Raw genomic sequence first — 13,598 nt, forward strand, 5'->3', positions numbered from 1 at the left:
GGTTTTGTGAACAGTCAAGTGATATTATGTGTCCATCATTACTGTCTAAAATAGAGTGTTTGATGGACTGTGGCAAGTGTAGTAGTATTGGTGATGAGGACTAAAACTTAGGGTGTGTGTTATGACGACAGTCTAAGTTCAGTGATCATGGATCCAGAATTCATTAAACTGTGGCAGCAACAGCGGGAGCTTCGAATTCAACATCAGGCGCAACAAGAACAAACTTCAGATTCAACAGCAGACACAACAAAAACAACTACAAATGTAAATCCTGGAACAACAACAAAGGCAGCAGTTTTTACAACACCAGTTCATCAAGCAGGAAGAGCATCCAGCATCACCATTAGCGCCATTTATCCCGTAGATGAAGACCACTTCTCGGCGAGTAGTAAACCAATGCCACTGAATGCCATGCTTTTTTTAGCTATTAATCCTCAAGTAATGTGTCTTATACATCCTTTCACTAAACTGGAGTGTTTTGAATTGTCATAAATCCATAGTTTACTCTCTAGCTATTAATCCTCAAGTAATGTGTCTTATACATCCTTTCACTAAACTGGAGTGTTTTGAATTGTCATAAATCCATAGTTTACTCTCTAAGCAATACGAGCAGCAAACACAAGGTGTAGGAAGTAGACTGGCATTTTCTTGTTGTCACCAGAAGCCTCATCAGTCATCTTCTGCACCTGCATCTTAGCTTATATCAAAGGTCTGATTCAAAGTGTCGATTTTCATGTATAGATCAAAGTTCTAAACAATCCAATGCCGCATCGTTAGTGCGTGATGAAGTAACTACATTTGCAACTGATAAATTTTATGCACAGGCAGTGAAATTTAAAAAAAATCCTGCTTACAAGCCACAGTTAGAAATAGCAAAAAACTTTGAAATGTCAGGGCAGGAATATTTTTATGAGAGTTGAAATGTAGGTGTGTGTGTGTGTGTGTGTGTGTGTGTGTGTGTGTGGGTTGTGTGTTTTCATTTCAATCACTCTCATAGGTAGCCCTCATATTTTAGTGAGATAACGAACGAAATATATACACTATGTGATCAAAAGTATCCGGACACCTGGCTAAAAATGACTTACAAGTTCGTGGCGCTCTCCATCGGTAACTCTCGCAGGCATACGTTCAATCAGGTGCTGGAAGGTTTCTTGGGGAATGGCAGCCCATTCTTCACGGAGTGCTGCACTGAGGAGAGGTATCGATATCGGTCGGTGAGGCCTGGCACGAAGTCGGCGTTCCAAACCATCCCAAAGATGTTCTATAGGATTCAGCTCAGGACTCTGCGCAGGCCAGTCCATTACAGGGATGTTATTGTCGTGTAACCACTCCGCCACAGGCCGTAAATTATAAACAGGTGCTCGATCGTGTTGAAAGATGCAATCGCCATCCCCGAACTGATCTTCAATAGTGGGAAGTAAGAAGGTGCTTAAAACATCAATGTAGGCCTGTGCTGTGATAGTACCATGCAAAACAAGGGGTGCAAGCCCCCTCCATTAAAAACACGATCATACCATAACACCACCGCCTCCGAATTTTACTGTTGGCGCTACACACACTGGCAGATGACGTTCACCTGGCATTCGCGATACCCTCACCCTGCCATCGAATCGCCACATGGTGTGCCGTGATTCGTCACTCCACACAATGTTTTTCCACTGTTTACATCTACATCTACATTGATACTCCACAAGCCACCCAACGGTGTGTGGCGGAGGGCACTTTACGTGCCACTGTCATTACCTCCCTTTCCTGTTCCAGTCGCGTATGGTTCGCGGGAAAAACGACTGTCTGAAAGCCTCCGTGCGTGCTCTAATCTCTCTAATTTTACATTCGTGATCTCCTCGGGAGGTATAAGTAGGGGGAAGCAATATATTCGATACCTCATCCAGAAACGCACCCTTTCGAAACCTGGCGAGCAAGCTACACCGCGATGCAGAGCGCCTCTCTTGCAGAGTCTGCCACTTGAGTTTATTAAACATCTCCGTAACGCTATCACGGTTACCAAATAACCCTGTGACGAAACGCGCCGCTCTTCTTTGGATCTTCTCTATCTCCTCCGTCAGACCGATCTGGTACGGATCCCACACTGATGAGCAATACTCAAGTATAGGTCGAACGAGTGTTTTGTAAGCCACCTCCTTTGTTGATGGACTACATTTTCTAAGCACTCTCCCAATGAATCTCAACCTGGTACCCGCCTTACCAACAATTAATTTTATATGATCATTCCACTTCAAATCGTTCCGCACGCATACTCCCAGATATTTTACAGAAGTAACTGCTACCAGTGTTTGTTCCGCTATCATATAATCATACAATAAAGGATCCTTCTTTCTATGTATTCGCAATACATTACATTTGTCTATGTTAAGGGTCAGTTGCCACTCCCTGCACCAAGTGCCTATCCGCTGCAGATCTTCCTGCATTTCGCTACAATTTTCTAATGCTGCAACTTCTCTGTATACTACAGCAACATCCGCGAAAAGCCGCATGGAACTTCCGACACTATCTACTAAGTCATTTACATATATTGTGAAAAGCAATGGTCCCATAACACTCCCCTGTGGCACGCCAGAGGTTACTTTAACGTCTGTAGACGTCTCTCCATTGATAACAACATGCTGTGTTCTGTTTGCTAAAAACTCTTCAATCCAGCCACACAGCTGGTCTGATATTCCGTAGGCTCTTACTTTGTTTATCAGGCGACAGTGCGGAACTGTATCGAACGCCTTCCGGAAGTCAAGAAAAATAGCATCTACCTGGGAGCCTGTATCTAATATTTTCTGGGTCTCATGAACAAATAAGGCGAGTTGGGTCTCACACGATCGCTGTTTCCGGAATCCATGTTGATTCCTACATAGTAGATTCTGGGTTTCCAGAAATGACATGATACGCGAGCAAAAAACATGTTCTAAAATTCTACAAGAGATCGACGTAAGAGATATAGGTCTATAGTTTTGCGCATCTGCTCGACGACCCTTCTTGAAGACTGGGACTATTTGCGCTCTTTTCCAATCGTTTGGAACCCTTCGTTCCTCTAGAGACTTGCGGTACACGGCTGTTAGAAGGGGGGCAAGTTCTTTCGCGTACTCTGTGTAGAATCGAATTGGTATCCCGTCAGGTCCAGTGGACTTTCCTCTATTGAGTGATTCCAGTTGCTTTTCTATTCCTTGGACACTTATTTAATCGTCCAATGTTTACGCTCCTTACACCCAGCGAGGCGTCGTTTGACTTTTACCTGCATGATGTGTGGCTTATGAGAAGCCGCTCGACCATGAAATCTAAGTTTTCTCACCTCCCGCCTAACTCTCATAGTACTTGCAGTGGATCCTGATGCAGTTCGGAATTCTTGTGTGATGGTCTGGATAGATGTCTGCCTATTACACATTACGACCCTCTTCAACTGTCGGCGATCTCTGTCAGTCAACAAACGAGGTCGGCCTGTACGCTTTCGGGCTGTACGTGTCCCTTCACGTTTCCACTTCACTATTTCATCGGAAACAGTGGCCTAGGGATGTTTAGGAGTGTGAGAAACTCGCGTACAGACGTATTGCACAAGTGACACCCAATCATCTGATCACGTTCAAAGTCCGTGAGTTCTGCGGAGCGCCCCATTCTGCTCTCTCACGATGTCTAATGACTACTGAGGTCGCTGATGTGGAGTACCTGGCAGTAGGTGGCAGCACAATGGACGTAATACAAAAAAGTATGTTTTTTAGGGTGTTCGGATACTTTTGATCACATAGTGTAATGAGCATGGAAAAGTTTCTAACGTTATCTCACTTGAGTAAACACCTCTAAAGCAGTCACAAAGCACAACGGAATCAAAAAGGCCTGCATATCTCAAAATAACACAGAGTATGTAAGTAAATACTAGCCTGAAAGCAAAAAGACGTACTAACATGCGTTAACTACTCACTTATAGCAATCTGTTGTGCCATGGACAGTTTGACCAATCATGTGCTCATCAGTTCATAGTGAATACAGTAGTTAACTATCTGAAGAATCATTTAACAGCGCTCCAGTATCTCTCGTATATGAAGTGGTGTTAATTCAGTGACACAGTGTGACTACACGTAACACAGTAACATATATTGTTTTATCTTATTCAGTTCTTGAAAAACTAGATAGTATGCTAACAGATCATATTTAATTTTTTCGTTAGCCTCCAACCATGGCTCACTTTGTGTAAACTTTATCATGATAATGATTTTCACCTCAGCCGTCATTTTGTCTAAAATCACAACAACAAAAGTAAAGCATGAGTAACAGGGATGCTCTTTTTTTAAGCTTGAATACTGTTTTTGTTCTACTGATTTTTGTTACTTCAAACTAGTTTTCGGCTTATTGGGCCATCTTCAGGAAACAACTAACTATCGTCTGAAATTATACACAATAATTCAAATACATTATTGTGTATTACATTGTCCATTGCCTAAAGTTTAATTTACAATTTTCAAAAACATGATTTTTGCGCAACGTAAATGAAATGTACTCAGTTTAAAAGTTTCTCAGCCAATATCAAGACATCACTGACTTTGGCATAGTAAGCATTTAACCTGTAATATTGTGTTGTTTAATTATTTGTTGTGTTTAATAATCTCCATTGTGTAAATTTAACGTTAAGAAACAAATTTGAGAGACAAGACTCTATGCAAGTGGGTTGTATCTTTGCTTATAATGTTTGGTTACCTAAGAACTAGTGACCCTTTCAGTCGCCAGTAAGTTGGTTTCTGAAAATGGCGTAATAAACCGAAATTTAGTTTGAAACCAACAAAAATCAATAGAACAAAAAAAGTGTACTTGTTAGTCAACATTAAATATGGAACTACTCTACCAAGACGTAACGGAAGAATCGATAAATAAGAACAATCTTTTTGGTTATTCATTATGCAAAATTTGCTGTTGATGATAAATGCATTATTCTTCATAACCAATGACAAAAATTACAATCTTATGATTAGAATCATATCCACATTACTCTTCACATAACCAAACTTTTCTCATCAAAAAAGTGATCCAATTGATCCACACAAAACAGACCTTTCACTTCTTACATCTTTAACACTGAACAATGGAAGATATAATAGAATGAAATGAAGTTAATATAATGCAGTATCCACTCTCTAAACGCTTACAAATTCGTAACCTTTACAAACCTGCTCCACTGCTTATGAAAATATAGAAGCATATCAGCGTGCAGACCAATACAAATGAACTTCCTGACTTACCTCGGAATGTACAACATTGAATATAAACATGTACAACATTGAATATAAACTGGAATGATCTTACCGGTAATCTCGCATGTCATACAGACTGTTCAAAACTTTGCTTCTCTGTCAAGCAAAGGTAATTTCATCAGAACTGCATGCTCCCTCAGATATGGCTCCAGAGCCTGACATCTCTTAGCAAATAATGGCAGTGTACAATGAATCTAATAGCTGACATCTTCGAACAAGGAAGCATATGGCATACTCTACTGTCAAAGCACGCTATTGGCTGATGGGCAACCGGCTCACCAAGGACTAATTTCCAATGCAGTGAGTGAGCAAAGAGATTACGAAAGTATCTGAATTGATATATTTTGAAGCTGGTTAAGTCAGTATTTCAGAGGTGATTGTAAAATAAATATTACAGAAACTGAAAAGATAAAATATGTGTTGTAGAAAGAGCCAACAAACAGGTGGATTTCATAGAGACACATCTTCAGTTAAACTGCTTAAAAAATCGAATAGGCATCCTAGTATTTTTATGAAAGGGACATATATTCCGTAAAACTGCGTTCCCATTCACATCACAGTAAGTGTGGTCAGATATCAAGTTCATCTTCATCGTCGAACGCAGAATTCAAACCCTGACGTACATTTGGGGTCAAAGTCGAAGCAACGACTAAGCAGCGGCATTTATTCGACTCACAGTCTTCACATAGTTCTTCTACCACTCATCCTCGCTATAACAAAAATAGGGTGCGGTATCTAACATGCCTAGACTATTCTTTTGAATCTATGCGCCCTCAAGTACCCATATAGGGAAGGACACAGTGAGAATTAAACTAGGGCATATGGCAGAAGTTTGCAAAGGCTGCACCGCCTTGCACCAATAATGTCGCTGCCGTGTAAATAAGCTACAGCCACAAACGAACCCTTTATGGCACAACCACAAGTGTTTTGTCATCCACTAATGATCAACAGCCGGTTAATTAAATTCCTTGTAGATACTGTTTCGCCATTTTCTATCATAAATAAGGAAATCTATGCTCAGTTTGATTCTCTACCTCTTCAGCCGACATCACATAGGTTACAATCCGACAACGAGCACCGCATAGTTTTGTGCGACAAAAGAAGCTGCGTGACCACAGACTACTTGGTGATTGTCTACAAATTTACGACAACTGGCCAGGTACAGGTTTTGTGAAGTGTCAACAGCAATTAATAAACAGTGTTTTTTGCTCTTTAGCATGTGTAATACAACTGATTAGTTACGCCTCTTTTCCTAATGAGTTTATCTTAGTTAGTAGAATCTTACGGTCAACAAAACCAAAAGCCTTACAAAGATTTAAGAATATGTATGTGACACGATCATCCTGTCAAGAGCATCCAGTACGATTTTCGTGAATTCTACTATGGCTAATACTTTACTGCTACCTCTTCGGAACTGAAACTGTGATTCACTTAGAAAATTACATTTATTCAAGTAATTCACTTGGCTGCCTTTCATAACTGATTCTATTATTTCTGAGACGATGATAGCAGTGAGTCAGGCTGCCTTCTGCACCACATTTCCTTAGCAAAGGCACAACTCTTTCTTGTTTTAAATAATCTGATAAGTTCCCTGTTGCGGATGGCACATTTATCATATTTGTCAAGGGCGCTTGTATACTCTTTATGCATTGTGTCGGCACACATATTGGTACTTCATCTAAGCACGCTGACGTGTTACTTTTTAAGTTTTGCATATTTTTACTAACTTTATTCTCTGTGGTCGGTAATGTCGTCATTCTACGTAGTTGACAATTATTTACAGATGTTACATTTGTTTTGGGGAATTTCTGTTACAGTTTCCCGATAATTCAAATGTTCAGAAGAATTTCTAAGGGACCAACTTGCTGAGGTCATCGGTCCCTAGGCTTACACATTACATAAAGTGTCTATGCTAAGAACAGCACACACACCCATGCCCGACGGAGGACTCGAACCTCTGGCGGGAGGGGCCGCGCAATCAGTGACATTGCGCCTCTAACCGTGCGGCCACTCCACGCGGCTCCCGGTAATTCTTGAAAACTAATCATTCACATAGTTTGGTAGTTGGTGTGGGTCATTTACTACTTTCTCCTCCTTCAAAAAAAAAAAAAAAAAAAAAAAAAAAAAAAAAAAAAAAAAAAAAAAAAAAAAAAAAAAATTGGTTCAAGTTGCTCTGAGCACTATGGGACTTAACATCTGAGGTCATCAGTCCCCTAGAACTTAGAACTACTGAAACCTAACCAACCTAAGGACATCACACACATCCATGCCCGAGGCAGGATTCGAACCTGCGACCATAGTGGTCGCGCGGTTCCAGACTGAAGCGCCTAGATCCGCTCGGCCACACCGGCCGGCTCTCCTCCTTCCTTATCAGTAAATTGTTATAATTATGTTTGTCTCTCCCTGTATTTTGTTTAGTAACATCCTGGACACTTCTGCTTTTATTGTTTGCATTGTGTATTATTTTGTCATAAAACGTCTTTCTTCACCTAAGGTGTGAATTTTAGAATTGTGACTCACTATGATTTTTCGTGGAGCTAAGGCACTTAATGGTCTGGAGGAATTTTTAATACCTGTTGTTATCCATTCGTTTTGTGAGACATTGCTAATGACGTGGGTACTTTTGAAAGCACGTTTTCAACGATTCTCTAAACATTTCATTCCAATTCTGGTTTGCTAGTTGTCATGAAAAATCGCGTATTTTGGCTTCTTAGGAAAGTCTTTCGTAGGCCTGCTATTCAGGGATTTTTTGCCATATGTGATGTTACTGTTAGTACTTGGCAGAAATGATTTTAAAGTACGAGATGATTTACATCAATATCACACTCTCCGCTGTCCATAGGTATAGCACATAGTCGATTACTGATGTTGTCGTTGTAATCAACCTCCTGAACAGTTGACCAGCAGGGTTCTTGCCGAAACTGGGTGAGATGTTTATTAGGGCACTATTAGTTTCATCAGAGATACCTTTGTTTATGTTTATGCCTCAACTTTTGTACTCGTGACTTTATCTAGAATTTCTGTTAATTTATTTTAAAAAAGCACCCACAGTACCACAGCGCGACCGACACACACACAAAATGATCAATTTTTGTTGATGTCAAGGACTGTTAATTCAACAGCTGATATTTCGAAGTGTTTGTCTTCACTTCCTGCTCTAAGGTTCAAATGGCTCTGAGCACTATAGGACTTAACAGCGGAGGTCATCAGTCCCCTAGAACTTAGAACTACTTAAACCTAACTAACCTACGGACATCACACACATCCATGCCCCAGACGGGATTCGAACCTGTGACCGTAACGGTCGCGCGGTTCCAGACTGAAGCGTCAAGAAGCGCCCGGCCACTGATACAAATCACCATTCAGTTCAAATACCGAACCACGATGTCAAATTGCTGTATTTTATTTTTATTCATCGTAAGTTTGGATGAAAGATCGTTAAAATCTGAAATGTCCAGTGTTGTTTGTATCAATGGATTTTTTTCTTTCTGACAGCTAGTAAGTGTACTATTTGGAGTGTGAGAATCTATCTTCTGAATGTTTATTGCAGAACTTTTTAAACTGCTGGAGATATTATGTAGGCAGGGGAACGTCTTGTCTGGGTTTATCCTAAAAACGACCTACTTCTCCCACCCATGGCGAAAGCTATTTGACCATGCGTGAGCCGAGATCCATCCGCTACACTTTCATTAATCAGCTGTGTCTTTCTCCTCATCATAGTCCTGGTTAGATGTAGGCCATGCCCAGCGGAACTCCAGCTATCGATGGTCTCAACTGGTATCAGAGCAACATGCGCAAAGTCTGCTGCCGTCAGTGTCATTTCCAACCCCATATTAATCCATCTCACAGCTGCATTTAGGCATGACGCCTAAACAATTCGAGAAAATGTATACAGGTGCCACGAGTTCTTGTCCAGTTCACCATCTACGTAGTATGTCAAAATGGTTGAAATGGCTCTGAGCACTATGGAACTTAACAGCTATGGTCATCAGTCCCCTATAACTTAGAACTACTTAAACCTAACTAACCTAAGGACATCACACAACACCCAGTCATCACGAGGCAGAGAAAATCCCTGACCCCGCCGGGAGTCGAACCCGGGAACCCGGGCGCGGGAAGCGAGAATGCTACCGCACGACCACGAGCTACGGACGTAGTATGTCCCATCCCTGACCAAACTGTTTCTGGACCATCCATTATCATTACATGGTCTTCTTTTGTAAAATGCTTAGTAAGGCCCTACATCCTTTCTTCCTTGACTTATCTCTGCATACGGTTTGAATACTCTGGTGGCCTGGAGCGCTGCCCCTAAGCTTTCCTACAATTGAGGGCCTACACCTCATCTATGACTATCACCTATCAGTAGACCTAATTTGCTTCTAACATTTTAGGCTCTCCTAAGATTGCTGATCACGATTCGAGTATGCTGTACTTTTCGCACTCCTATTCTTGCCTGGGACTCTTCTCCACTTACCACTGACAGTGGTTGATACCCGTTTTTAGTATTTAATAAGAAGCTATTATATTTTTCTCTCTTTCTCCCTTCCTTTCTATTAACTGTGACCACCCTCCTCCTCTTTGTTTTCCTTGATCCTTTAGGGCACGGAAATATCCTTGGTGCACCCCGATGTTTCTGCTGTTTCTCCTGCATACTCTGCTGTTGCAGAGGAGAGACACTCTTCAGTTTTTCCAGTGCTTTCCTAACTACACGACCATTCTCTCTGTGAAAAATTATCCTACACGTTTAACAAAAAATCTCCCTACCTGCTACCCTATAACAGCTCCAACACTTCTCACTCATAGTCAAAATATTTTAGGAAGAAGAATTAACTGTCAGTATAACTTGAAAGAACATATTAAGTTTGTCAAGGGCGCGTGAAATTGTATATATAAACAAGAACGACACTGACGTGTTTTATGCTGCTGTCCCATTTTTTCTACTGAATCGGGAAACTACATCTAGGACGCGTCTATCCAACCAATAACTAACCGAAAGCCGAAAGCCGGGACGCGACAAAATATAAAGTAAACACAACTGTGGAACGACAATTCTGATTATTTCAGTATTTAACAACCTGCAATGAGTTCAGGAATGCAATTTAGAAACACTTTTATAGCAAAAGTTCACACTACTACACTAGTAGACTTTTTTAATAAATTTACAGTTTTAAGAAAACTTAAATAGATTAATCGATTTTTATAATAGGTAATATTTCGGTCTAGATCACTGCTATCTGTATTTCGAACAATATGAGTTGCTTTTAAGAATACGTGCTACAGAAATGCTAAATATTCACTTGCGCAGCAATAACTGACATTGTAGAAAGCATGCACATGCAACACAAATAATTTTGATTGTATGACTGTTTATCATTAACAGCCTGTGATATTCCTGTGTGTTTCACTCTGTGGCCGTATTGGAAGGCTTCTCGAGGACGGTGTGATTCCATCAGAGATGGAAAAAGACGTGGAAGATCAGCTAAACGGAATGGATAGTTTCTCAAAAAAAGGTTGTAAGATGAACCTCAACAAAGTAAAACAACGGAATGTAGTGCAATTATAATTATTTCAGGTGATACAGACGGAATCAGATTAGGAAGTTAAGCACTGAAAATAGTAAACCAGTTTTACTATTTTGCGGCAAAATAACTGACGACGGCAGAAGAACGGGGACAAAATAGTGAATAGGAATAGAAGCGCTATTTTGTCGGAAATTAACATCTTGAAAACCGTGGCTGTATTACTATAAGGTTTATAATTGAAACAGTAGCAAGCCACAAGTACAGTTTAACAAGGTTTATTGGAACAAACCATGACCGGTTTGGATTTTTTACAAATCCATCTTCAGATAGTTGTTACACGTTTCGTTTTGTTTTCTTATCGTTTTGTATTCGTTACTAGTTTGCTGCACTAGGGCAGGTGCAAGTTATTTGTTCCCTGTTTGGTAAAGTTTACTACAGAGTTATTTCTTATGACCACCTATCAAAGCAGTTACGAAAAGGTTTTAAAGTTTTTAAAACGTGAAATGTGATGAAGACTTACGAGCTGTATACTTCTGAGTCGAAATCGACCTGTTTTTTTGTTGTGAATTTTGAAATTAACACATTTGTGGGTGTGCACAATGTGAACGCCGTTCAGTTAATTGAAATACACCTTACACCACACCATTCTTCGTTTAATGGCAACACACTCGCTTAATATTTACAAAACGAGGGTGATGTCCTAGCCAAAGATCTGAGCAAATTATACGACATCAAATTTACTGTCGAACGTGAAATAAGCAATAACATTAACTTCATGGACCTTGAAATATCCAACATAAGAAATAAACATAATTCTGACTTATTTCGTAAGCCATGGATGTTACCATCAGTAACACATCATACCACTAGAACCAGCATAAGATGGATAACTTCAAGTCAATGGTTCATTGTATGCACAAAATCCCCCACAGTCCCAACGAACAGCAAAAGGAAATTAGCATAATTAAATCAGTTGCCAATGATAATGGATATGATGCTTCAATAATAAATAAGCTCTCCCAGAAAATAAAAAAATGAATTGGCGACAATAATTATCGCGAACAAATATTTACGTCAACTGCAAAGGAAACGAAATCAACAAAGTATGTAGTCATTCTATATTTAGCCCACTTTCATATAAAATTTTCAAGCTAGTCACAGAGAAGAATGTTAAAGTCAGCTTTTCGGCCAATAACGGACTTCAACGGAGAGTTCACACACTTCATCACATTAACATCCCCCCAAAAAGATCAGAAATCTATAAACTGAACTGTAATAACTGTCCCAAATTTGACGTTGGCGAAACAGGCTGGACGTTTGAAACAAGATGTCAGAAACACCTGGATGCCCTATGATTGAACAACTTAAGCAAGTCAGCTTTTTCCATCCAACTTGCAGAAAATAATCACATAGTAGACAATACAGAAAACAACCTCCACATCTTACACCTAACAGATAAGGGTGGCACAATGAATCTTCTAGAGGAGACTGAGGTTCATATACATAAGAACACTTTTCCTGACCTCACTCTGAATGAAGAACAGTCATCCAACATCTCGTTCCAAAATTATTTCCGAGAGGTCTCTCATCGTGTAAACGAATGTTCAGGTCGGCCATAGTACTCTAAAAATTATACCTTTGCTGCTAAACTGATTTCTAAATGATTTCACAGTCTGATGTAATAAAACATTACTATTTATGGTATAAAATCCAACCACAGATTCACTGTTCAAACTTAGCTTTATCACTATAATGGAAAACGTATCTTATTGTGCTTACATACTGTACACATTGTTTGGCATTGTCTACATACAACCCTTATTGTGTAATACTAACCATTCAGCATATTAGAAACTATTGCAAATAATTTTACTTCTTTTTTCATTTTTTAAAAAATTAATTCTATTGCACTAGCCAAGACATATTTTACTAAGACCATACACTCTCACAACATCAGTAACGTAACATCAATAAGACTGTAAAATCTTTGTAAACATTATTTATGACACTCATGTGAAGTTGGGTACATTTTGTAAAAGTTTATCGAATGTTCTGCCTTTAAACAGAGAATGATAGTGTGTGAGGTGTTTCTCAATAAACTGAACACCACTTCCATAGGGTACGGCCACAAATGTGTTAATTTCAAGATTCACAACGGAAACAAAGGGCGATTTCGTCAAGCAGAAACGTACAGTTCGTAAGTTTTCATCACTTTTCACATTTCAATAAGCTTAAAACCTTTTCGTAAATGCTTTGATGGAGGTTACAAGAAGTAAATCTATCGTAAGCTTTCCAAATAGGGAACAAAAACCTTTCTAACTGTCACACTGCAGCAAACCAACAACGGATACAAAACGAGGTCGCAGCAAGGTAACGAAATGAAACGTGTAACAACCATCTCAAGATGGATTTGTAAAAAATCCGAGACCGGTCATGGTCTGAGCCAAATAAACCTTGTTAAGCCATACTTGTGGGCTGGTTGCTGTATCCATTATAAGCCTTATAGGAATAAAAGCGTTTCTGAAAATGAGAAATTTATTAAGGATTAATGTAAATGTAAGTGTAAACAAGTCACTTTTGGCAGTATTTCTTTGGAGTGTAACCTTATGTAGACGAGAAATGAGCACAATTAACGTAGATACAAAAAGACAACAGGAACTTTTGAAATGTGGCGCTACAGAAGAATACTGCATATTATATTGGTAGATCGAATGACTGACGAAAATGTACTGTATAGAATTTGGGAGAAGATAAATTTATGGCACAGTTTGACTAATAGAATGAATTATTGATGTGGCACATCCAATAATGATTAGTTTGATAATAGAGT

The sequence above is a fragment of the Schistocerca piceifrons genome, chromosome X (genome assembly GCF_021461385.2).
Source record: "Schistocerca piceifrons isolate TAMUIC-IGC-003096 chromosome X, iqSchPice1.1, whole genome shotgun sequence".
Lineage (NCBI taxonomy): Eukaryota > Metazoa > Arthropoda > Insecta > Orthoptera > Acrididae > Schistocerca > Schistocerca piceifrons.